The 7,218-nt window shown below is 42.6% G+C and overlaps 1 non-coding gene across 1 annotated transcript; it reads right to left on the bottom strand.

Moving 5' to 3' along the window:
- Positions 1–6,873: 6,873 nt before the first annotated feature.
- LOC131019220 (small nucleolar RNA R71) lies at positions 6,874–6,980 on the bottom strand. The gene has a single exon (XR_009100141.1). It is a non-coding gene; the product is annotated as a small nucleolar RNA R71 (small nucleolar RNA).
- Positions 6,981–7,218: the final 238 nt, after the last annotated feature.

Below are 7,218 nucleotides of genomic sequence, written 5' to 3'. Positions count from 1 at the left end.
CACGTTTCCAAAGAAAACTAGTGATTCTTACGTCCTTAATGGACGTGAAACTCATTCATGTGCGATTAGAGATTCTCACAATCAACCTAGGTTTATTCCCTCGACTTGTAAACTACGCCACATATCGATAGGTCCTTTTTATTCCCTAAGTAAAAATCCTGAAAATTTTAAATTCCCACCAAAATATATAATAAAATATACATATATTCTGGAAGTAAAAATGGCGGGTATTACATCTCAACCAGCACATCTCCTATTTGTACGATTTCTTGTATAATGTGGTACTTTCTCTCTATGTGTTTGGTCGCCTTGTGGGTCCTGGGTTCCTGTCACGACCGGCCCTAATTAAGGATAATTAAGCCGGGGAAATCGTGACTAATGGAGGGAGATTAGAAGCGGGGTAGAAAGGGGAATAATCAAACAAGGAAGGATCGCATTTCATCATTGTTAACAAAAGGGATATTTAAAATATAACGGAGGTTTAGTCGTATAGACTCAAATAACTAGTAAGTTCGGATAACTCCAACTTAGCCAAAATAACATAAAACTTCTGAGTACGCAGCGGAATAAGGTTCTGATTACATGTATGAAGACATGTATCCCTAGAGTTCATTAATACATAATAAGACAAAAGAGTCCCGCTCGTCACTTCATCACCATCGGCAGCTACTCAACCTGCACATTTAGAAATATATGCAGGGCTGAGTACAAAAGTACTCAGTGGGCACGTATGCCTAAGTATAAAAATACATGCTTCAAAATTTTAAATTGTCATGCCATCATAAACAGTACAGCAAGGGAGTTTTAGCTAAAAGGCCCAAGCTTACTAAATTCATTTGTGATTCTTAAAGTTCGACTGCAGTCTAAGTTCTCTTGTAATCTATCATATCTGGAACTTTGTGCCGGAGAGGTGGCCACCTCTCACGGTCACTTGACCGGCCAACCCGCTAGATGACTCACGGTCACTGGTGTACACTAGCCCTGGCAGGATAGCTATCAACTGCTCAAGACCCGAATTCGATTACATAACTGGCAAAGCCACATCAGATAGATATCATACTAAAATTCAAACATTTTATGGCAAGACAACAGTTGTAATATTTTCCAGTTCAAAGATTTGTAACGAATTAACTTGTTCAAAGGTAGCATTAAACTCGTTTGATAGATATATAAAACTGAAATTAACAGTTAAATCATCACATGCATTCATTCGTATAAGAGGCCTACGACACGCAGGGGATCTCTATACGTATAGTAAAAGTAATGCCCACCTGATAGAAACTTTCTGTGGTACAGTAGCTCCTTGTCTGATTATTAATCTTGTGCTTGACCTTTATTACGATAATATAAATAAGATACTGCTCGAGCAAAATCCTCAAATAATGAGAATATGAAATTAACAATGCATGATCCTCTTATGCATGAATTATTATTCTGAAATAATAACCGGGGAATTTCTATTGTTAATCCAGGCTATTGGATTTAAACTAAAGCTAAGTCTCGTCTCGTGAAGCCGGATAATTAACTAAAATTAATCTGTTCTCTGCAGGGTGTTCTACTCCGCCGATTAAATAAACCCCGCTCTTCGTAGTCGATAGAAACGAATAAATAAATACTTCGACTTACTCGCTTTTATTCTCGTAAAACTCAATCGGGCTTAATAAATAGGAGAAAGTACTGTTGTCGGTTTAAATAATTAAAAGGCTCGACATAAGGCCGTGCGCCTAATAATTAATATGAACGGCCCAATTGAAATAATTCATTGGCTTAAGTAATTAAATAAATCTTGGCCCAATGAATAAATAATGAATTGTTGGGCTCAAATAAATAAATCAAACAAGGCCTAGTTAATATAATACAATAGTCCAAATAGATAGAATGAGTGAGGCTCAATTCCTTTAATAATTCTCAGCTCAATAGAAAATAATAAGGACCCAATTAATAAATGCAGTTGGGCTTTTAATATATTAAAACTCAGCCCAAAATGGAAAAATGGCTGCGGCCCAATGAAAAATAAGGTAAAGCAGGCCCATCCTTAACAAAACAATTGGGCTTGATTTAAATCAAGGTTCAGCCCCAAGTCAATTAAAAGTGGCCCAGAATAAAATACACCAAGGCCCAAAAGAATTACTCTCTCTCTCTCTCCTTCATTTTCAGTCGACCCTCTTCTCTCTCTCAACAATGATTCGAAAATTCCTTCTCTCAGAATAGTCGAAAATTCCTTCTCTCAAAATCAGTCGAGCCTCATTCGCCGTCTTTGCTCCGACCGGCGTCGGCTGCCGCCGAGCCTAGGTCCGGCGTGGCCGCACCTGCCTCTTCCTCCTTATCCTCTCTTCACCGCTGTACGAGCAGATCCCCAAATCGAGCCCTAATTTTCGTCCGCGATGCCGCTGCTGACTTTTCCGGTCGTTCCAGCTGCCGGCGTGGCCGGCGTTCATCTGTTGACCGCGCCGCCATTTCCTTCGCGTTCATCCGGCGACCAGGAAAAGGTCCGCCTGTTGTTGCCCTCCGGAGTCGGTGGGTTCGAGCCGTGCTCTGCCGCTGTCACCTCGGCTCTGAAAATCCGGCGACATCGCCGCCTCCTGAAGTCCGACCCATCGTCTGTCCCCTTCTCTCCCAGGAAGCGAAGCCGAAGCCGCCGCCGATTTTTATTTTCCTTTGTGAACGTTGTCGCTGCGACTGTTGCTCTGGAAGCAGCGAAGGTCGCCTCGTCGTCGCGTTGCCGACCCTGGGATCAGCGAGTTGTGGTCGTCGTCGGGGTTTTTCTCTAACCGCGTCCGGCGAGCAGCAGAGCTGTGCCTCCGTCGACGCTCTTCGGTTCGGCGGAACAGGGCAGCCTCCCCTCCGTCCGATTTCAAGTCTCTCACTCACACAGGTTTAAGGTGTTCTAAACGAAAATCCATCAGTTTGGTTTCTAGTGTTATTCCAGTTGGTGCAGCCCATAAATCATCTTGTTTCCTATTTGATTATGCAAGAGATTAAACTAAACATGTAGTTATTTCTATATCATAGGAATTCTTACTGACTTCGTGATTCCTAAGCCCCTTATGCATATATATACACACCTGTATACTATGTATTTCCTTCTAAACATATGCTTGATGATATGATGCATGAATTGGAGCTGAGCTTAGTATTTACCTTGCAATTGTTTGGTGTTTGGCCGTCTGTTGTTGTTGTTGAATTCATTGGGGAAGAAGCTGAAAAGAATTGTGGGTTCATCTTAATAAATGCAGGTTGATTAAGAATGGAATGGGGAGTTGAAGCCAAAGCTTACCCTCCCTTGAAGTCTGGTAGCAACAGCAAATTCTTCTGCTCTCTCTCTTTCTTCAAATTCTTGTGCACTAAGGAAATTTGAAGGGATTGTTGGGTGTAGTATAAAGGGGTAGATAGGCTGTCATAGGGTGGCTGATAGAGGGTGGTTGAAAGACCCCTTACTGCTTGACAAACATGGTTTTCGTACCTCAATTCCACATGTTTTGTTGTCATTTCCCTTCATGTTTTGCTTGTGAATGCTTGTTTGTGCCCGAATATTTAGTATTTATGAAGTTTTGATTGCTTGGTATAGTTTTTGAGTATTTTCAGGGCAAATCAAGAGTTGAGTGGAGAATTGTGAGAGCATAGGATTGAAGTACGTCTCGAGAGGAATCCATGAGCGTGAACGGTACCCGAATCGGAGCTCGGACGAGGGAGAACGGGGCCGACAAAGTCAGCCGCGCACAGAGGCCGCGGCCGCGGGCACGCGTCGTGGGGAAGGTATCGCCCGCGGTCACCACCCGCGGCCGCGGGGTGGGACCGCGGGCTAAGTGCTCAATTCCAGGGATGTCCCGCGGTCACCACCCGCGGCCGCGGGGCGGGACCGCGGGTCCCCCCACGGTCACCACCCGCGGCCGCGGGGCGGGACCGCGGGTTACCTGAGTTTCGCCCACGTTTGAGCACCACGGGCGCGGGCCGTGACCGCGGGAAAAGAGCGGAGTCGCGTTTTTCAGCCCTTAAACCCCATTTTCCCCCTTTTTCTCTCATTATTCTTCTTCTTCTCCATCATTCATCTTCCCCAACCTCATACTCACCCATATTCATCATCCCCAACATTCCTACCTCCATATCCAAGCCCTAATCCCCAACATTCATACTCATTCCTACCCATTTGAAGAAGGATTGAAGATGAGAGAAGATTGAAGCAAGCTTCTCAATAGGATTTGTTCATTCTTTCTCTCTTTTTCATTTATGTTTCTCTTTTCATTGGGTATGTTATTGTTGAACATGATAGGCTAAATTTCTCTTTGATTTGGGGATTAGGCTAGATGATTATTGTAATGGATTGATTATTTATGCTCAATATAAATCTTGTTTGTTCCTTTGCACATTATCTTTTCAAACCCTTGATTTATTTCTTGTATGGTTTATTGGCCACATTCTATGCATTTCTAATTTGCATTTTGAATCGGGAGAGGATAATTGCAATAGATAAGGTGTTTGAAACATATCAATTCGATAACCGGGAGGTTGAGAGTTGGGTGAGAGTATGTCGATCTTTGTGTGCTTTTGGGAGTTATAGGTTAGAAGTTGACCGGGAACGGCAACTATGACCCGTAATCCACCGTTTTAGTCGTCCGGGAGGGGGCTAGAACTAGTTGGGAGATCACTCTAGATAATTAGGTTCGTCAAGATTAGTATTGAGTTATAATTGAAGTCCTTTGCTTAATCATCGATGCCTAGTCCCTAAATCGCCTTAATCATCTTATTAATCCACTTGCTTATTTGGTTTTATTTGTCTTTGCACTTGTTAAGTAATTAGTAGATAATCAAACCAATCACTCCATCGTTTAGTCTAAATAGCTATAGCATAATGACTTAGGATAATCACTAGATTGAACTACTAATCCTTGTGGGATACGACCTTGCTTCCATATATTACAACTACCCGTATACTTGCGGCGTGGTGAAAATATTAGCGAACAAGTTTTTGGCGCCGTTGCCGGGGATTAGTTTAGTTTCTTTGCTTGTGATATTTTGCTTCATTGTGCTTAACTACTTTAGACATTTTGTCCCCCCACGGTCACCACCCGCGGCCGCGGGGCGGGACCGCGGGTTACCTGAGTTTCGCCCACGTTTGAGCACCACGGGCGCGGGCCGTGACCGCGGGAAAAGAGCGGAGTCGCGTTTTTCAGCCCTTAAACCCCATTTTCCCCCTTTTTCTCTCATTATTCTTCTTCTTCTCCATCATTCATCTTCCCCAACCTCATACTCACCCATATTCATCATCCCCAACATTCCTACCTCCATATCCAAGCCCTAATCCCCAACATTCATACTCATTCCTACCCATTTGAAGAAGGATTGAAGATGAGAGAAGATTGAAGCAAGCTTCTCAATAGGATTTGTTCATTCTTTCTCTCTTTTTCATTTATGTTTCTCTTTTCATTGGGTATGTTATTGTTGAACATGATAGGCTAAATTTCTCTTTGATTTGGGGATTAGGCTAGATGATTATTGTAATGGATTGATTATTTATGCTCAATATAAATCTTGTTTGTTCCTTTGCACATTATCTTTTCAAACCCTTGATTTATTTCTTGTATGGTTTATTGGCCACATTCTATGCATTTCTAATTTGCATTTTGAATCGGGAGAGGATAATTGCAATAGATAAGGTGTTTGAAACATATCAATTCGATAACCGGGAGGTTGAGAGTTGGGTGAGAGTATGTCGATCTTTGTGTGCTTTTGGGAGTTATAGGTTAGAAGTTGACCGGGAACGGCAACTATGACCCGTAATCCACCGTTTTAGTCGTCCGGGAGGGGGCTAGAACTAGTTGGGAGATCACTCTAGATAATTAGGTTCGTCAAGATTAGTATTGAGTTATAATTGAAGTCCTTTGCTTAATCATCGATGCCTAGTCCCTAAATCGCCTTAATCATCTTATTAATCCACTTGCTTATTTGGTTTTATTTGTCTTTGCACTTGTTAAGTAATTAGTAGATAATCAAACCAATCACTCCATCGTTTAGTCTAAATAGCTATAGCATAATGACTTAGGATAATCACTAGATTGAACTACTAATCCTTGTGGGATACGACCTTGCTTCCATATATTACAACTACCCGTATACTTGCGGCGTGGTGAAAATATTAGCGAACAAGTTTTTGGCGCCGTTGCCGGGGATTAGTTTAGTTTCTTTGCTTGTGATATTTTGCTTCATTGTGCTTAACTACTTTAGACATTTTACTTGCTTTAATTTTTGTTTTCTATTTTAAGATTGTGTTTTGACTTCTTGTTCTTGTTGGTTGATAGGTAGTGTATGAACACAAGATCTAAGGGTGCACCTCTTATACCTATAAACCTTGAGGTTGAAGCTTTTTGTCGACACAACAAAGCAAGAACAAGAAGAGATAGAGAGTTGGAGGAAGCTATGGCGGAAAATCACGACTTAATCCGTCAACTTCAAATGCAATTAGAAGCCATGCAAGGGAAAATCAATGAGCAAGAAGCTCTAAGAAATACACCTCCACCACCACCTATTAGCAATATGTTCCAACCCATTGTCCAACAAGGAGGAGTGCATGTCCCGAGAATCAACGTCAACAATTTTGAGCTCAAGCCGGCCCTCATAAATATGGTACAACAAAACCAATTCGCCGGTCTTTCCCAAGATGACCCGAATGGACATCTTGGAAACTTCTTGGAGATATGCGGCACCATCAAGATGAATGGAGTCCCGGAGGATGCCATTCGACTTCGACTCTTCCCCTTTTCGCTAAGGGGCATGGCCAAGACATGGTACCAATCTTTAGAGGGTGGTTCTATCACTACATGGGAGAACATGGCTCAAAAGTTTCTCAACAAGTTCTACCCTCCGGGTAGAACCATGAAGATGAAGAAGGACATAGTCCAATTTCACCAATTTGATGGAGAATCCTTCTACGAAGCTTGGGAGAGATTCAAAGAGATGCTAAGGAAGTGCCCTAACCATGGTTTAGACCAAAACACAATCATTTGTGTATTCTACACCGGGTGTAGTGGTGAGATGCAAAGAGACATGAATGCATCGGCCAATGGAGCATTGTTGGAGAAAAGCCACGCGGAGGCCGCTCACATCATAGAGAACTTGGCCACCAATTGCCATCAATTCCCAACGGAGAGGAGCATCTTGAAGAAGGTGGCGGCTACAACAAGCTCGGATCCGATAGCTCTTTTGACGGCTCAATTGACCGCC

This window comes from Salvia miltiorrhiza, chromosome 3 (genome assembly GCF_028751815.1).
Source record: "Salvia miltiorrhiza cultivar Shanhuang (shh) chromosome 3, IMPLAD_Smil_shh, whole genome shotgun sequence".
Taxonomy (NCBI): domain Eukaryota; kingdom Viridiplantae; phylum Streptophyta; class Magnoliopsida; order Lamiales; family Lamiaceae; genus Salvia; species Salvia miltiorrhiza.
This window is presented reverse-complemented; position numbering and strand designations above follow the sequence as displayed.